At 37.6% G+C, this 20357-nt stretch overlaps 1 long non-coding RNA gene and 2 pseudogenes across 3 annotated transcripts in view; 1 reads left to right on the top strand and 2 right to left on the bottom strand.

Moving 5' to 3' along the window:
* The window catches only part of LOC144577358 (uncharacterized), a 282043-nt gene that overhangs the window by 245027 nt on the left and 16659 nt on the right, over positions 1-20357 (bottom strand). The gene's annotated exons all lie outside the window — the stretch shown is intronic.
* LOC144577357 (nuclear transport factor 2 pseudogene) lies at positions 871-4257 on the top strand (annotated as a pseudogene).
* Positions 9717-20236, bottom strand: LOC128928785 (tubulin beta-8 chain pseudogene; annotated as a pseudogene).

The raw sequence follows: 20357 nt of genomic DNA, 5'->3' as shown, positions 1-20357 counted from the left end.
ACCATTTGTAGCTCATGACTTGGATGAAAGTATCATGGAAGAGAAGTGATTTAAGTTAGAATTTATAAAATGGCTAGCCTTTTAAAAGGTAGAGAGAGAATATACTGATAACTGAGACAATAGCATAGAATTATTCATGTTGTGCACATCCCAACAGCACACATCAGCCTGAATGATAATAATGATGATAACCCAAATGTGAAATTTGGATTACTCCATATTAGGTTGCTATAGATACAGAGAACTATTTACCAATTTATCTTACACATATTAAAGGTACAAATTTCAAACTTAAATTTCTATAAGCTTTACTAAAACCTAATGAATTATTAAGTAGGTAAGGTAAAAAAATATTTTACTCTTTTATGTTTATTGAGGATGGAAATCTTATGAATTCTCTCAATTTTATTTATAGTTCTCATAACAAAAAATCAGCTTTCAGAAGTTCAAGTTTTCCTAGATATTACAGCAAATGCATTAGCTCATCTAGATCTTTGTTGGACAGAAAATTGACTTACTTTTCTATGCTTTCTACTGGTGAATGCTTCAAATACAATATTAAAATAGATAAATAATTGCCTATCTGTCCTTTAGTACCACTTCATATACAATTTTGAGTGAACTGTCCTGTAAAATTCAAAAGGGCATGCAAGACTTGCTCTCTCAAGCAAATTCTTATTTTTAGGAGGTCTCAAAGGCCTCCTTTTAAAACTATATGATTGCTTCCTTTTAAAACTATAAACATAATGAAAGCATTCTAAAAATAATTATGGCATATTATCCAAATAGCTCACAAAATTAAAGACTTAATAGAAACATTGCCTGAAAACTTTAAAATATTGTCATTTAAATATGTGTTGACATATTTTGACCTGAAATAATTTTTTTCTTTAAATTCAGAAAACATATGCTAATAATAAAATTTTTCATGAAAAAAATGACCAAAAGGAGGCATGCCTTTTGACCTAAGCAGGAGGCTGGAAGCCAGACAACTCATTTTCTTTTTTATAGCTTTTAACAAAATAATGACTTCATAAATATATATATATATTGCACTTTAGGTTCTGGGGTACATGTGCAGAACATGTATGATTGTTGTATAATCATGATTTCTTAAAATCCATTTTTCTATCCAAAACATTGGTCGACTCTTAGGTATCATCTCTTTTAGCAAGACATTCATGAATTCCTAGGCTGGTGAGAAAAAGGCTCTAGTCATACATTCGTTCCTAAAATATTTATAAATTATCATGTATGAGTCAGGCAACGAATCTCCAAGGGCCAATATAGCTTAAGAAAGACTATGTTGTAGTGACACATTCTAACAGAGATATCTTTTGTAGATACTTGAGGTAGCCTACACTAGCCTTTCACTGACCTCTGGTCAAGACATTCTCACATGCAACAAATTGTTTGATTTTTTTGTTTGTTTGCTTATTTTCACTTAATCCATTTACTTGTATATTGTCTTCAGTTAGTAAGAGAACAAACAGCATTATTCTCACCAAGATGCCTCATAGAATATAGACAACATAATATTCAAGAGTATATTATTCAACTCATTTTTATTAGATATTGCTTCTCGAAGAGTATCCCAACTCTTCCATTCTCTTTTTATATAAAACTAATTTTCTAGTTCATTATTTGCTTTTGCTACTCCTCCTACATGATTCAGCTTCTGTAGATAGTTTTTCTTTTTGTTTTTAAATGAGCCCGGGTCTCATTCTGTCACCCAGGCTGCAGGGCAACAATGAGTGATCACAGCTCACTGCAGCTTACTGCAGCTTGGAACTCCTGGTTGGAGCTCCTGGAATTCCCAATCAATCCTCTTGCCTCAGCCTCCCAAGTAGGTGGGACTACAGGTGTGTGCTGCCACACAGGGCTGATTTTTTTTTTTTTTTAATTTTCTGTAGAGACAAGGTCTCACTATGCTGGCCAGGCTGATCTTGAACTTCTGGCCTCAAGTGATCCTCCCATCTCTGCCTCTCAAAGCACTAATATTACAGTTGTGAGCCACCACATCCAGCAGTTTCCATGAACAGTTTTTGAAGAAACTCAGTCTTGCAGACTGTGCTGGGTTGTCACGCTGCTGCCGCCACTGTGCCAACCCTTCAGGTCTCAACAAGGCTGGGGAATGCTCCAGAATGGGTAATGAGCCAATTTGGGAGCAGACTGGATCCTGCTTCATTCAGCTTTACTACCGGTTATTTCATAATGAAAAATAACCCAACTAGGTGCAATTTACATTCATGTGCCATGCCTTACATGGAAAGGACAGCAGTTCCAGGGGAAAGCTGCCATTGTAGAGAAGTTGTCTAGCCATTCCTTCCAAACAATCCAGCACAGCATCACAGTGCCGGACCATCAGTCCAAGCCAGCTGCATCATCAGAATAGTTGTGGACCAGCTTAAGGTGGATGAAGACCCCGTCATGGGGTTCCACAGATAGATGTTTGTATTGAAGAACATCAGCAATACTTGGGTTTGCACCAATGACAAGTTCAGGCTTGGCCTGCACATCTTGGGATGACCTCTTTCCAGCCAGGCAGTCATGCTGTTTTCTCCTCCCTCCTCTTTCCAGTATCATTTATACTCCTCCAGATGCTCCACATATCATGCCAAAGGAGCAAGGCCTTGGTGGGAGTGGGCACAGTGCAGTGATGCCACCCAGGTGTCGTGCATGATGTTTGGATATTAGATTAGTTGCATCTGAAGGAGGAAGTGTTGTACCATGCATGCCTTGAAAGATGGAAGGGAAGGAGAAAGCAGCTGCCCCACCACCCAGACATTGATTTGTTCAGATGTTTCAATGCCTCATGACACAATAAAGCCACAAACATTTTCTTAAAATAAAAAAGCAGCTCAGTCTTTACTTTAGTATTGGGTTCCTTCTTTCCCAAATTTGAATAACACTGTATGATAAAAACATAGGTTTGAAGTCATATAGAGTTGAGGTTAATAGTCTTAATTCACTAGTTACTAGCTGTGTGATTCTGGACAAGTTATACAACCTCTGTGAAGCTCAGTTTCCATACTCAAAAAAGAAATAATAATACTCATTTAAAAGAATAGCTGTAAGGATTAAATAATAAGCTGCTCAGCATAGCATGAGTTATATACTGAGTTTCTATGCATTTGAGCCTGGTCTCTGATCCATTTCTTTAGTAGTAACCTGTGATTAAGAACAGTCCTACTATTTAGTGGAATCAGGCTTGGAATAAGGCTTCTTCATTTATTTTTCCCATTTATATTCTGGGTTTTCTTTCATGGTAGTCATGTGGCCATGGAGGGAAATACCATCTTTTCCTGGCCCTTGATTATATCACATTATCTCTCTTTCCTGGTCAGAAGCAAGCTTTATGTGTCCTTCTATTACCAGCTCTCCCCTCTTCTCTTGGTGCTCCTGAGTAATTCTTTTTTGTGTGTGTGTGTGTGTGTGTCTCAGTCTCGCTCTGATGCCCAGGAGCTAGAGTGCAATGGCGTGACCTCTGCTCACTGCAACCTCTGCCTCCTGGGTTCAAGCAATTCTCCTGCCTCAGCCTCCTGAGCAGCTGGAACCAAAGGCACCTGCCACCATGCCTGGCTAATTTTTGTGCTTTTAGCAGAGATTGGATTTTAACATATTAGCCAGGCTGGTCTCTTGGCCAGGCTGGTCTCAAACTCTGAACCTCGTAATCCTCCCAATTTGGCCTCCCAAAGTGCTGGGACCACAGGTGTGAGCCACTGCCCTGGGGCCCCTGAATAACTTCCTATAATGGTTCTTCCCACCCCACGAAACCCAACGAGGGTCCTCTAGAATCCTATTACCAACACCAGAATATCTTTAAGCTAAAGTAAAAACAATGGCCACCATTTATAGCAAGAAAGATGATTTACTTTTGTCATTGGACACAGTACACACACACACACACACACACACACACACACACAGTCTTAGACAACTTCTGTATGCCCTGGAAAATGACTTGAAATCCAACGTATAAGATATAAGCCATGGCAATGTAAATTGATGATGGGAGAAAATGGTTCTCCAAAAATTACACTTCATTTTCGGACCCTCTTTGCCTTTATCTTTGCAGTAGTAATTTAAGATGTTTTATTCTTTCATTAAGCATAAATTTTAAGATCCATTACTTTCAATCCAGTTCTGAGGGGCCAACAGGACAGAACACTATTTCCTTTCAGGACACAGTTCTGTTCTGGTAAAAGGGAAGATTTCCATTTCAAGCATGATCTGATCATCTCCCACAGTTAAACTACTGACCTTTCTCTTTTGTCATCTATCTTCTCTCATCAGCTGCCATGCACTTTCAGAAACTGAGAGCTTGATGACATCCCAACCTAATAAGTGTACTATATGATCTTATCATGTATTTACAAATAATGTCTTTTCCATATAATACATACAATAAGAAACCTTCTGAGGAATAAACTTAACATGTGTGTAGAGGAAATGAAGTGCTATCTTTTTTCCCCTCTAAGGTAAAATATGTTATTTGGCTAAATTTTTATCCTGAAATATTCCAAGGAGACATGTCTACACCATGGGCTAATAGATTGTAAAAATTTTCTGGAAAATAAAAATGGTGATTTAAATATTAACAAAAAGAAAAAAGTGAGAACATGTACGGTTTTATTTACTTTATAACTTCAGAAATATTTTATAGTATAAATTATACATATAATAAAAATTATTTTGTAACAGCCAATAGACCTATATTATGGGGGAGTGGTGAGCTTGGAAAAATGAATGAAAGAATAAATACTTTCTTTCCCTACAGTCCTAGTAAAAGGACTTCAGGGCTTGCAGGCAAGTTTGAACCAGAAACAAGTATGATGACTTTTGTATTAAAAGAAGCAAACCTATGACAGATATAAAAGGAAGATTCATGGGTGAAGTCTCCAAAATGTATGTTTTTTTTTTTTTTTTTTCTTTTTTGAGGCAAGGCCTTATTCTGTCCTCCAGGCTGGAATGCAGTGGTGCAATTACAGCTCACTGCAGCCTTGAACTCCTGGGCTCAAGCAATCTTCCTGCCTCCGCCTTCCCACTAGCTAGAACTATAGGTGCACATCATGCTCAGCTAATTTTTTCATTTTTTGTAGAGATGAGGTCTTGCTAAGTTGCTCAGGGTGGTCTCCAACTCTTGGGCTCAAGTGATTCTCCCACTTTGGCTCCCCCATACTATTAGGATGACAGGCATGAGCCACCATGCCTGGCCCAAAATGTATACATATTGAGATGCATTCGAGATATCTACCCTTGTCAGGAGAAAAAAAAAAACCGTATCTAAAATAAGTACGTTTTATTCCTAGCCTTGATTTTTTCCTGTTTTCCAGTACCAATAACTTTTCAGAGAACTTATGGTAGTCACTTGGTATGGTTTGGCTGTGTCCTCACCCAATTCTTACCTTGAATTATTGCTCCCACAATTCCCATGTGTTGTGGGAGGAACCCAATGGGAGGTAATTGAATCATGGGGGTGGGTCTTTCTCATGCTGTTCCTGTGACAGTGAGTAAGTCTCACGAGATCTGATGACTTTATAAAGAGGAGTTCCTTTGCACAAGCTCTCTTTGACTGCTGCCACCCACATAAGATGTGACTTGCTCCTTCCTGCCTTCTGCCATGATTGTGAGGTCTCCTCAGTCATGTGTAACTGTAAGTCCAATAAAACCCTTTCTTTTGTAAACTGCTTAGTCTTGGATATGTCTTCATCTACAGTGCGAAAATGGAATAATGCACCATTTTTGCTTTAAAGAAATAGTTTTCAAATTGAAATTTTCAATGAAAATTAAATAATTACTTAATCAGTTTCTTTCATATTTAAAAACAAATAGTTTCAAATTCAGTGGAAATCTGTTTAGCTAACATTCTTGTTTACTTGAGGAAGTTACCTGTATGTCCAGAAATATCTAGACTAGATTTCTCTGGAACATTCTTCCTGATGAGATTCTAGACTGACTCAATTATTATTTTATCGTTGAGTTTGTTTTTTTTTTTTAGCCTGAGACTACTTGTTCACTATAAAGAATCCCAAACAAATAACTCTGAAATGATAATAAGAGTTCATAGAAGCAGCTCTTGAAGCTGGGGCAAAATGAAAAAATAATCTAAATGCTACTAATAATCTTTGAGGCAATGAATTTATTAAAGACAAGCTAGTGAAAGCAGAATGGAAAACAAATATAGTGTGCTTCATGAATTCACCTGTCCTGAGTAAAAAACATTGTCAAATAAATGTTTGAGTTTCATCACAGACTAGGTAGATTAAAAAACACAAACTAGTTACCCTTCCATTAACATGAGAATTTCCAGGTATTCTAATACTGCAGCAGGAATGAATTTTCCAGACAAACACAAGAACTAGATCCAGTCCAGATGTGATGATAGCATGTTAATAGACTAATAATTAATTAATTAATTAAGCTATCTCTTCATTTTCTGAGACTCATTCATGGAGTGGCAATGCCATTAACTCTGGAGGTGCTTTGCCCAATAAATAGCTCTCGATTAAATCGTTGATTGGACCTTCTCTGCTCACTTCACTCGCCATCCCTTTGGGAAATAAACTCTTGCACGGTATCCTTCAAAGGACACAGAATAGGCACTATAAGCAGTAGGAGCCTATACTGATTGAATGAACAAGTGACTGAATAAACAGTTCATAAGACATCGAGAGTTAAACTGGCATTACTAGGTTAGTGGTCATTATCTAGACTAGAAGAATCGTAAAATCTAAAGACAATACAAAAATTGATCTGTCCAGTACATTACCCTGTTTATTCAATTTAGAAAACCTTGTCTGAAAAGGTGGAATTTAAATCCTTAGTTTATTAAAACTTTTGGGAGGGGAATGGTGAGCTGTATACTTATTTGAAAAAGGTTTTCTTTTTAAAATCATCTACCAAAATTTTCTGTTAAGAGAAATAAGAGTTATTTTTGTTCTTTCCTAAAGATTATCTAAGAGTATTATGGCTTTGCTATTTAGGGGAAAATGCTAGAAAACTTCTAAACAAGGCAAATTATCTGTCACTTCAAGCACATTTCCTATGAGGAAAGAAATTTTACAGGAGAAGCAACAGGTGCCTTTTTTTCTTTTTGATGCAGTATTATACTGCAAAAAGAAGACAATAGAAAAAAGTTGTTAAAATGTGGCACAAGACTGAAGGCTACAATACCAATTCTCAATGAAATAAATATTGTACAGAGTATCCACTTACAGCCACAATGCTGAAATTGGGCTGAAATGTTCCAACCCAGTAAATAGGATTTATTTAAGAAAATCTTTTTATGAGTCAAGGGATGATGTATTAGAAAAATAATGTTCACAAAAAATCTAGTTTTTAACAATTGGGACCATAAAGCACTTATTATCTCTGATTAGTAAAATAGTTTGTCTGAAAGCAGTCAGTTTTGAAGATTATAGACAGGAGGGTAAGTTTAAAAACATATGAGGTTTATAGAGAGCACTATTATTTTACAGAAAAAAAATGATTTAAAATAGTCTGAAGTAACATTATTTAGAGCCACTTTCATGTTATAGAATTCAATAAATAATGTTTTTTAAAAAGTTTGCACAGTTCTTCTTGATCTACTTGTAATTGTAGGGCATTATTAGTTTCATGTGTATCATGTTTCCAGATCTGGGTGTTGAAAGATTTATTCATGTTGAGCTGTGCCCTAGGGTAATTTTAGTTTTCATAAAACCTAATTCTACAATTATAACCGTCTTAGAAAATGAGTATTCTTCCTAGGAACAGTGTAGTAAGAAGATACATTTTTATTATAAGCCTGATTTTCATGTGATTATTTTTTTCATTTTCTTTAAACTCTTTACTTAATTTTTTTTCTTATTAGACCCTCAACCTACAAATGTTCATCTGTCATAAAAGATCAGTGTTACTGAACTGCCAGCATTACTATTTTGTTTGAAATGTATAAAGACAAATAAAGGAGACATTGCAAAATGTCTTTATGCAGAAGCAGATATTGAAATGATAAATAACATAACCTGTAAACACTAGCTATAATGTTCTTGGATAGAAGAATTTTCTAAATATCAAAGACAGTGGCATCACTGTCAGGTACTCCATAAATAAACCATAGACAATATCTGACACTGGACCTTTCATTCTTGCAATGCTATGCTAAATACGCATGTTTCCGTTGCCTGTCTGAATTCTACATGCCCATTTCCAGAAATGATGCTGCAGATAAGTAACACTGTCACGTCAGTTTTGTCAACTACACTGATTATCCTTTCCTATCTGTAGTTTGGGAACATTATCAAGGTCAGATGCAAACTCTCAGAAAACCTTTCCTAATGTGGCTATATTTGATAATTTCTATAAGGGGCTTTCATAAATAAACTTTGCAGAAACACACATGTGTTTTCTAAGATTTTACTTTTAGACCATGGAAAAGGTAAAGATTTACCAGTAAGGCTTTGGAAATTTAAAACCGAAAGGAGAATAAGACTAGTCTTTCATTGTATGTATTTTCATGTAATCACTAAAAATTTGATATTTGAGGATGGCATATCTAATTTTTTTAAGATGCTTTTACAGTGACCCTACTTTTTCTACCTTCCTAACCTCCTCCTATTTATTTTATTTTGACAAATTACTTATGAAGCATTTGCAACTGATGCACATATCACAAAATTATTTCTGCCAAGCTTCCTCTGTGACCTGCCCGTGGGACATGACATGCTCCAAGATGCATCGCTCTATCAACCCGCATTTTTCCAGGACAATGCAAATTATGACAAATCCCATCATCCTGCATTATGTGCTTCATGCTAATCTCACTAATTCTAAAGAATCAGGAGGGCTTGTTGTTCTGCTGAAGGGCATACTGTCTGATTGAATGATAGGAAAACATTTGCCATCCCCATCTCACAATCCCAGCTGTGGCCACCACTGCCCCACTTCTGCTAGGCAATCGCTCTTGCTGTGTAACTTCTATACCAGAATTAGCTTTATATCAACAGAGCTTTTTAACAGGAAACTATATATCACCAAAAATGATAGTTCTAAAGTCCAGAAAATAAGGCTTTTGGGGGTAAAATGAAAACAGGAAACAGTATTTTTACTGACTGTTGGATACCGGTATTCATTTTACTTATTTAAAATTAAGAGTTAAAATCAAACTTATCACTTCTATGATAAAAACCAGACAGTTTCTAAACTTAGAAGTTTCTGGCTGCTGGATCACTACGAATGGCCACCTGAGAAATCTCTTAAAACAGCTAACCTTGAGAACAATTCCTTTGGGCTTCAGAAGGTGGCAGTATTACTGCATGAAACAAGCTTTAGGTTTCTGTGCTATTACATGGCCACATTGCTGAAATAAACATGTTTAATTCCCAAAGAAACATATATTTTATCCGATGGCATAATTTACTTATAACATTAAAACTCAAACATGGAGCAATTTGTAGCAATAACCATGATTATGCTGTTAGTGGCCCAAATGTCACTGTCTAGATTAGGCTAAATGATACCTAGCACCGAAGAGCTTCTGTGATTTATTTTTTATGATCACGGGTAGAACTTGCATGCTTAAAAGGCTCACCAGAAAACTGCCGTCAATAAATAAAAAAGGATGAAAAGATTGAAAGAATTTCATATTATTGTTCAGAGATGTGATTGTAAAAAAATGTCACAGGAATGAGGCAAATTTTAAATCTCAGAGACATTTTCAGAAAAAGAGGTAAATATCTTGAGCATTTCTAATGTTACATTTTAGATCTAAAGTATTTTGCTGTAAGTAAATAACTCATCTTATAAATTAAAATGTATCTAAACTGTTTTGTCCTTTATGAATGTTTCCTGAAATGTCAGAACAAAATAAAGGTTTAAAATACATGTAATGCATTAAAATTGATTATTTTAGCTACTTTTAGAAAATGTAGTAAATATAAATCGGCTGATAAACGTTAAGACTAAAATATCCTATTCAAACCTTCAATAATTTACTTTTGGGAGTTCTGGTCTAATGCACATTTCTACCTGGAAACTATATTGTAGGCTCTTTTGGCCATTATCATACATCAAATTGAAATTGTTATGCATAATCAAAGTAAAAGTAAACCACACTAAATTTGAAAAGGAATGTAAACCATACTAACTAAAGTTGAAAAGGTTTTGCAATGAACTCACATTTTAGCACTTACTAAAACAAGGGCAAATTTAAGTCAGCATTTACATCTGTGCCTTAATGCAGTGTTGCATAATTGGTTTAATGTTTTAGTGAGTCCTTAGATAAGCTTAATATGTACACAGCACAAATCAACATTAAGGTATTACAAAGAAGAGACAGGAAGATCTTTAGCTTTCTACTTTACTCCCAATGAGACCCAGTCCCCTCAGAGGAATATGACGATGTGAACATCATTTCTGCAAAGGCACTGGGCACACCCTGCACATGCTGTGGCTTGTTGACATGAACCAGGGCAGGCAGACACCAATAATACATGAAGTGCGGTTCAGAGGCAATTAGGATCAGTTGTCAAGGCCAGGCCATTAATGAAAGAACATGTCAGAGGAGCTGGAGACTTCAATGGTTGAGGGCAAGAAGGCGATTTAGTGTGACAGATCGAGTCCTTCCAATGTCCTCAGTGGTACATGCTAATACCAGCCTTAACAACCTTTTGTGGCAGTGTATAATGCGACTAACATGGACTTTGATTCAGCAAAATGACTGCTGCCACTGTTAGTCTGTCTCATTTCAAACAACAGTAAAAGCATTGCTACAAATAATTACCCACTTCCGTCCCTCCCTCTGCCACTTAAAGCATCCACCCTTTGTGCATGCCATAGTTGTTTGTTACTAGGTTAGAAAGTTTATCACTTTTGGTTTGTATGATACTTTTTTTTGGTCAGCACATATAATCTCAAGTAACTAATTATAATATATTTTAGAAGCCAAAATAAATAATTAAACCTATCACATTCTCATATAGTTAACATTAACGACTTCCAACACAAGTAAAATATGCCTGAAAGAAACAATATCCACCATGTCACTTACAGCAATAAGGAAAGTTGCTTACCTAGGCTCCAAAACCATTAGCCAAAAATTAACCTAAGACTCAATGAAGTTAATGCAGGAGGATTACAGAAAAATCACCCACTGCCATTTTTTTGTTAAGTTTCACAATTTGATAGTTATTTAAAATAAAAACCTACATGTCTATGAGCTGAAAACCAACAATAAGTAGAAAAAATACATTAAACATTGGTTAGCAATCCAGGTAAATTACAAGGGATGGCTAATGGTTTTGGAGCCTAGATAAGCAACTTCTCTTATTGTCTGTGAGTAACTTACATGGTGGACATTGTTTCTTTTAGACACATTTGATTTACCTTGGGAATCCTTGGAAACTATACGAGAATGGGATAGGTTAAATTATTTATTTTACCTCCTAAAATCTATTATAATTAATTACTTGAGATTATACATGCTGACATAAAAAGCCTCACATAAACCAAAAGTGACAAACATCCTAACCTGCAGATTTTTATGTTTTGGCAAAACTCCACAGCGTCGCACTCCTAAGTTGTCTTTATAGAGACCTGTTATTTGTTAATTTTTGGCTCTTCTTTCATATTTTCTACTCATTTGGATAAGATATTCTTATGAAGATGAACACTAACTTAGAAGAAAAATGGCTTAAATTTTCTCATAATCTCTTAAAGTTCTCACCTCCTCCCAATTTCCAGGATTTACTTCCAGCATCTAGCTACAAAAGATGATGTGATATCTCAGGGCTTAAGGCAAATAGTTCGACTTTGTCTGCTTATGAATGACTAGAAAGATGTGAAGAAGAGTATGTGGGTAGAGATTAATGGAAATTATATTGTCAGGTAGGTACCTTCTTCAGATATATACATTTTTTTTTCTGGGTCTTATTTTTCTTCCTTTCTGAGATAGTCCTCACTTATTTATTTCCAGTTTCACACACTGGAAATTTCACACACTGGTCTTTTCTTTTGCTATTTTGTTCCATTCTCTTTGCTCACTTTTTTTTTCTGACCTGAGTTACTGACACTCCATTCCTCTTACACTTAATTCATTTCCAGCCTTCTTGCTTCCTCATATAAATGCTTTTGCCTCATTTCTCAGGAGAGCTTTTAAAACTGAGCCCTAAAAGGAGAAGTTGTGTAAAAAATTTATCAATACAAATATCTAAATGTTTGTGTAATCTCAAAAAGCATTCTCATATTTTTTTGATGAGAAGTATTTAGGAAAAAGGTTACCATGCTAAAAATGTAATCTTTATAGCTATACCCAAAGTAAACCTGATGCAGACACCTGATAATGTTATTAAGTTATTATTACATTAACAACATACCACAAATGTAAATTGTCTACCTGGTCCTAACCAATAAAAACTATATCTTCTTCTAAAGAGAAATTCAGTCTGATCTACTCTTGGTTAGTCTGCAAGACATCTATCTAGCTTAACATTAGCCCTCCACGTCTGGGTCTCTGTTGTGAGACTGATATTTCTGTACCTTGGTATGATAATATTTGATATTATTTTTCCCCCTAAATGTTCAGGACTAATATGATAACAGAATTTGTTCAACTGGTGACTGGGATAAGTCTTTATTATTTTTTTCAGGCTTCTGGCCTTCTTGACACAGAAGTCGGCCTACAGGGCTAAAAGTCAATACTGCAAAGTTAGTGATGATTCACGTATTGGTAGGATCAGGACTTTAGAAAGTACCAAAATGAAAATAATGTTATATTTATTCATTTGAATAACAGAAAATTCATATTAAAAATGCTGGGAAACTTACTACTTTTAAAAAAATGTAGTTTTTTTTAAAAGTGAGCAACTTTTTTGAGATGGCTTTTGATACTCACTTCAGTTTCTCCCCCTCTTTGACTGAAAATCTGGCATTTCTCATCTGTCGTAATATGTTTACTTTGAGTATAACATTTTAAAGGTATTATTTTGCCTTCTAAAAACTTACTCCTAGAAGGTTTGTTTTCCTTTACAAGCATACTTATATCTAGTTTCTTCAATCATTATCTCATATTTTAATAATATGCTGCCATTTGGGTATAGCTATAACCATAATAATGAACATAAGGTTCAAAGATCACTAGATATATAGATGGCATGAACCATTAGCAAGAAATATCCTACAGCACAGAGATCACACATTTTAAAAACTCTGAAATTCACTATAGAATTTGCTATTCTAAGGCAGCTTTCTGTGTAATTAACATAAATCTCTTTATAAAATATGCTAGTTTTAATAACAAATAGGGACATTTTCCAGGAAAAATAAAGAATAGAGCACAAATAAAATTATAATATGAATAATTTAGTTATCTCTTTCTCATATCTCATAATGATACTGTGCAGCTAAAATGGACCTAAACCGGAACTATTTTCTTTAAAAAATAGGCTTATCTCCTTTTCCTGTATGCCACTGAAATTCGTATCACCACTTCCACACAAAAACACATAATTAATCCTAATTGTTTCCAACACTCTGAGCAGGAGAAGTGATCTACGGTTTCTCCTTTTATGTGTGTTGAGTCTTTTTGGCCACAAGGGCATCATTTAGTAAATTACTTCCTCCAAAATGCTGACCAGTGCCCTCTTGGCCTGAGAGAGTTAGTGTAGTTGCTCGAGGTGAGTCACTGAATTCCTTTGCGACAGAAAGACGAAACTCAGTGATTGCTCAGGGGTGTCCTATTCTGCTATTGAATGATGATCTAGCAAGGGGGAAAATCACTTCTGAAATTCAGGTCTTAACAAGACAAAGGAAGAGGATGCACTGTAAACGCACAGAGGTAATGGGTGTGAAAGGAATGTAATGGTGTTCCTGACTGGTGGAGAATTCAAATGGAAACAGAATGAAATCTTCCCTAGTGGTGATTCTTCAACTTTGTTATGACTTTTCCAAGATTAGCTAACTCTGTACTATTGTCTTATTTATCTTGGGTGACATTTGTTAGCATAAGGGGCACAGTTACCATAAAACCATTGGCATTCCAATCTCTAGGCTCTAAGTCCTATTCAGTAGGGAGAGAGTTTCACCTCTCAGCCAGTTCAATGGTTTGCTCCAACTTTGACTAACTCAGCCCTTTTTCCAAAACTGTCTTTGGCCATGGCCGCACTCTTCAAAGTGCCCTAGTTCCTGAATTGACTCCATATAGAGCCAGTTGTTTCCCTGCTTCAAAAATGCTGTGATGTCACTCCTATCCCCCTCTCCTCCTACTCCACCCACAACCCAAGTGTACCTTTTATCCCCTGGATCTATCCTGTCCCTCAGTCCTTGAAGAACTGTAACAATTGTTATTTCCTTAGTTAGAACTAGGTTCTTAAAGGAGTTCCCTTTGAAGTTGCTTTAGACTTCTTGTTCCCCCTAAATTTCCATCTCATATCCCTCTTGTGATTACTGTTATTATTAATGTAGTCTTTAAATAGTTCTTTGCTTTCAGACAGAAGGTTCATAGTATTGTCCCTTCAAGATCAGTTGGGTCATGTCCATGAGGATTGAGCTGTAGACCTTCAAAAGGAGACTTAGTAGTTGGAACAAGAAATGCTCCTTGCAACTTTAACTTCAACAGTACCTCCTGTTGGTCCTCTTTAGTTTCCTTCGTTTTTTTTGTCTTCAATATCTGCTAACTCTGATCCTATTAATTCAACAAATTTAACTTTGTGTGCACCTATTATATACTAAATACTGTGCTTGAGATACAATAGTAAACAAAAAGAGGTACAGTCCCTTTGCATAGAGGCTAGTCTAGCAAAGGAGTCAAACTTAACAAAACAATCCCACAGATAGATATAAAACTGCAGCTGTGACTTATGAGATAAAGATGAGGTACAAGTGCTATAAGAACTGGATCAGGGAGGCCAGTGGAGTCAGGGAAGGTTTTCCTAAAGCTATGAGACTTGTGCAGAAATCAAAGAGAAGACAAACAGCTAGTTAGTTTCCAGGAACAGGATGAGATATGTGTACAGGTCCTGCTGCATGGTGAGTTCACGGGGCTCAGTCACATTGCCTTTCCTCACAGCCCCAATTTTCCCTCCTGTTGCCATGTTGGTTACCTCAGATTTGAAGGGCAGTTGCTGGCACTACCTTGCTCCCAGGGAGGCTCTTCTTCCTTCACTAACACACTACCATCTCACTTCTACAAACTAGCTCAGAAACCAAGCCTGTGAAGAAGGCTAATATGGGCCACTACCCCCTTTTCCTTGTGTTACCATCAAAACTAATCAGACCCACATTTAATTTCAGTCTAAGTCTCCCAAGTCATTTTCATTTAATTCATCTCTGACCTCCCAAAGCCTTTCCCTAGACCCTATGGAAATCAGAATCTCTCAGTAACAAAACCCCTCCATGTCCACAATTTTTTCTGTTGACTTTTTCCTCACAGTGAAGACAGGACTCTAAGTCTGCATCTTTTTCTGGGTACTTCAAAATGAAAGTTGCTTTTTCTTTCCCACCCACATTCTAGGACCTGGAGGTAATGTGACTTCTCTAGCTCTTTAAAATCTCCCGTCTCTTAGAGGCACAAAGCACTACCAGACTACACCACCACTTTCATAGTTCTCCTCCATGCCATTACTCCTGTCATCATCCCTGATGGCTTTCACATCTAGGTAGATAATCCATCTGACACTGTGGACTCTTAGGTGTCTGAATTCTACAATACCAACAACACTTTCCTCCACCCCACACCAATCATTCCTATGGTCACTAGAGCTGTGTTTTCAGAATGCAAAGTTTGATCCATTAGTAATAATAAAAATCAATTTATAACCAGTTATAACCAATTTTTTTCCTTTTAAGTAAGATAGAATAGATTTTAAAATGGTAAAGTTTATTGAATGAAATCAGGTAAATATTATTTCATAGTTTTTTCAATTACATATCATATAGGTATTGTGCATATTGAGTTGCATTAAACATCATATTACTATGTCCATTTTAAAAAATTTTAGAAATGCTGTTTGGCCTTGTCATCACCAATAACCACATTACTTCCAAAATTCTGATTTTAAGTGCAGATTTGCTAACTACCATCTTCTAATTGTAAAGCCTACTTATTCTAGCTCCCTTCCTCTAAAATGTGTATATTTCATTCAGACCTCCAATTTATTGACCCTACCACTTTTTACTATAGCACTACCACTCCCAATATGCTCATATCCTTCTTTGCTTGGCTCAGATTCCAGCCTCCATCACTTTAATCATACCCATAATTCCTATGCTCCTTGCTACTCTGTCATATTTTCTTGTCAAAATCCCAAAAACTACACTCAACTCTCCAGCTACGTTGTGCCACTATTCAAGCTCCTGAATGTTGTTAGAGAAAAACACATAATTGGAGACAGATTTTACATTACATTTATGATGATAAATTTCTAGCAGGCATTTAATGCTGCCCAATCTTACTATATTTTCCTAGTATTTTAACTTTCTCTTTCTCCTCACAACCATTTTTTATTTCATCTTCTCTAAACTGATGGCCTGATTTCTTACTTCACCTTCTCAATACCAAGTCTATAGCCTGATGAGACCATGTGCTGCACCTTCACTAGGATCACAATAGAATTGTCCCTGTTCCTAAGACTAATCACCCTACTTCAAGTTCCAACCCATCTTGCCAACACAAAGATTTAGATTCTGAAATTATGATTTCATTATCCTGTGTCTTCAGTTTTATCCTTTTTCATGGATTATACTCATTAACATAAACAATATGCTATAAGGACTCCAAACTTGAAACCAATTTTTTAACCCCTTGTTCTCAATTTTTGCTGTCAACTGCCTTTTTTATGTTCCCCTTTATAGCAAAGCTCCTTGAAAATGAGGTCTGTATCTACTCTTTTCCCTCCCTTATTTTTCTTTTTAAACCTTTAGGTTTTTATTTCTACCAATCGGTTGAATACAGTCTTGTAAGTTCTCAACAATTTTCATTTTGACAAATTCTGAGGCCAGTCCCTGTCTTTTTATTCTATTCAGAGCAGCATTTGTCCCATGACCTAATTCTTTATTTTTTTTTCACCAGTCTCTCATTTCTTCTTCTGAGATACCATATTTTTTTGGTAAGGATATTGCCTGATCTTATTAAATGTGCTATAGGACTTGACCTCTTTCCTCTTCACTTCTCCTTTTCTCTATAGGTGACTTTATTCAGTTCCTAGACTTTAATCTCTATCTGTATGCGATGATTTTCCATTTTGTATCTACAGCCCCGACCTTCACTTGAGTTCTAGACTCACAATCATCTACCTGCTTGATACTTGGTGATCTACTAGATACAGTCAATTTAACCTGCTCCAGCCATCCGCCTTACCCCCATCAAAAAAACTTGATTTCTCTCCACTAACAAACCTGCCCCTTCCCTACTCTTCTCTATTTCAATGTGTAAGACTACCATTTATTTGGTGGTCAAGGAAAAAACCTAGGTATCATCCTTAATTTCTACCTTTCCATCACCAATCACCAGCAATCTCTGTTAGTTCTGCCTCTAGAATATATGCCAAATCCACTGCTCTTTATCTCTTATTACTGCCTCATATCTCTCCAACCTTACCTGTAACATTTTCTTTAAAAAATTTTTATAATATATTTTTAAAAACCACAAAATAAAAAAAGGACCAATCAATATATATCTTAGAAGTCCTTCCAAGAGTCTCAGTATGTAACAGCCATGGAGGCTGTGACCTTTTTCCTTCTTTTCTCAGCCTACAGTTCATTTAAGAATCACCGGAGATGACTTGTGCTCTAGTTCTTTTTTTTTTTTTGAGACAGAGTCTTGCTCTTGTTACCCAGGCTGGAGTGCAATGGCGCGATCTCGGCTGACCGCAACCTCCGCCTCCTGGGTTCAGGCAATTCTCCTGCCTCAGCCTCCTGAGTAGCTGGGATTACAGGCACGCACCACCATGCCCAGCTAATTTTTTGTATTTTTAGTAGAGACGGGGTCTCACCATGTTGACCAGGATGGTCTCAATCTCTTGACCTTGTGATCCGCCCGCCTCGGCCTCCCAAAGTGCTGGGATTACAGGCTTGAGCCACTGCACCTGGCCCGCTCTAGTTCTTAAAATCAAACTTGTTCTGCCAAACCGAGACCATAAATTTGTCCAAATCGTAGAAACATGCATTTGCCACCTGTCCACCAAAATACCTCCCATTCAAGTCAACAACCACTTGAATTGCTGATATAACTCTCTCAAATTCTAAAAATATCCATACTGCTTCATTATCAGGGGCATGAGAATTTCAAACATCACACATTTCCCAACTTTGCCATACTTGTCACATTCTTTTTTGGTTTCAACTTCCAAGTCTTTGTCCACCTCTCCCGCACCAACCATGTTCCTTAGTAGGACCACTTTAGTAAGACACTTAAGTAATTCAGTCAGTGGATTTGAATCTGACTTCTTGGATGCATCTTTCTCTGCTGTCTCTGTCGTTCCAATAAAACATAAACTCTACAAGGCCAGGGCTGTATGTTCAGCTCCTAGAATATAGTTAGTTCTAGGGTTCCACAAAGGGCTAAACACAATAAAATATGCACTTAAAAAATATCGCCCTGACTGGATAGCCAAGTTAACATGCAGAAACCAGTGAGGAAGTTGCTAGGGCAGTCTGGGTAAGTGACAATGGGAGCTTGTACTAGGACTGTGAGCACAGAGGTGGTAAAAAGTGAATGGATTTCACAAATATTTAGGAAGAAAATCATTTGTCCTAGGCCACCCACGCAAGGGCAACAGCAAGTGAGAACAAGGTTGGCATGCTGAATGAGCAAAAAATGGGAGATGGAGCACAGTGAAAAATAAAAAAGTGGTAGGAGATGGGGCAGACAAGGGTTTAATCACATAGTTCTCATAGGCTACAGTGAGACGCTTGGGTTTTATTTTAACTGTAATGGGAGCTATTGAATTGTGCAATCAGATTTATATTCTTCTTCTTCTTCTTTTTGTTTGCTATGAAAGTGTTTTATTAGGTCAAACTATTTACTATGAAAATGCTTTAAAATGCAGCAGGAGGAGATGTAAAGACTCAAAGAAGTGCATAGTGACAATGGCTATCAGAACACACTAAAGAATCCACACTGCTTCCCCCTTTACCTAGAAAAGGAGGCTTCTAGGCTACCTACTCCTCAGCACACTCCTCAAACTCCTCCTCAGCTATGGCATCCTGGTATTGCTGGTATTCTGACACCAGGTCATTAACGTTGCTCTTGGCCTCGGTGAACTCCATCTCATCCATGCCCTTGCCTGTGTACCAGTGCAGGAAGGCCTTGCGCCTGAACATAGCTGTAAACTGTTTGAGACATGTTTAAAGAGCTCTTGGATCGCTGTGTTGTCACCAATGAAGGTGGCCGACATTTTTAGCCCCTGGAGTGGGATGTCACAGACGGCTGTTTTCACGTTGTGAGGGACCCATTCAGCAAAGTAGCTGCTGTTCTTATTCTGAATGTTGAACATTTGCTCATTCACCTCTCTTGTGGACATGCGACCTCTGAAAATGGCAGCCACGGTTAGGTAGTGGCCATGATGGGGATCACAGGCGGCCATCATGTTCTTAGCATCGAAGAGTTGCTGAGTGAGCTCAGCCATGGTCAGGGCCCGGTATTGCTGGCTGCCCCGACTGGTCAGCGGGGCAAAGCCGGGCATGAAGTGCAGCCAGGGAAATGGAACCATGTTCATGGCCAGCTTCCGCAGGTCGGCATTCAGCTGGCCCGGGGAGCACAGGCACGTGGTGACCCCACTGAGGGTAGCAGACACCAGGTGATTCAGGTCACCGTAGGTGGGTGTGGTCAGTTTTAAGGTCCTGGAACAGATGTTATAGAGGGCTTCATTATCGATGCAGAACGTCTCGTCTGCATTTTCTATTAGCTGGTGGACAGAGAGGGTGGTATTGTAGGGCTCCACCACGGTGTCTGACACCTTGGGCGAGGGCAGGATGCTGAATGTGTTTATGATCCTGTCTGGGTACTCCTCGTGAATTTTGCCCATGAGAAGGGTACCCATCCCAGACCCAGTCCCCCCACCCAGGGGGTGGGTCAGCTGGAAACCCTGCAGCAGTCACAGCTCTCAGCTTATTTTCTCACATCCATCACCGACTCCAACAGCTCCGTGCCTTCTGTGTAGTACCCCTTGGCCCAGTTGTTCCGGGCCCCACACTGACCAAAGATGAAGTTGTCTGGCCTGAAGATCTGCCCAAAGGGCCCTGAGCGCAGAGAGTCCATGGTGCCTGGCTCCAGATCCACGAGCACAGCATGGGCCATGCACCTGCCACTGCTAGCCTTGTTGTAGTACAGATTGATGTGTTCCAGCTGCAGGTCACTGTCCCCGTGGTAGGTGCCAGCC

Source organism: Callithrix jacchus, chromosome 8, assembly GCF_049354715.1.
Source record: "Callithrix jacchus isolate 240 chromosome 8, calJac240_pri, whole genome shotgun sequence".
NCBI lineage: Eukaryota > Metazoa > Chordata > Mammalia > Primates > Cebidae > Callithrix > Callithrix jacchus.
This window is presented reverse-complemented; position numbering and strand designations above follow the sequence as displayed.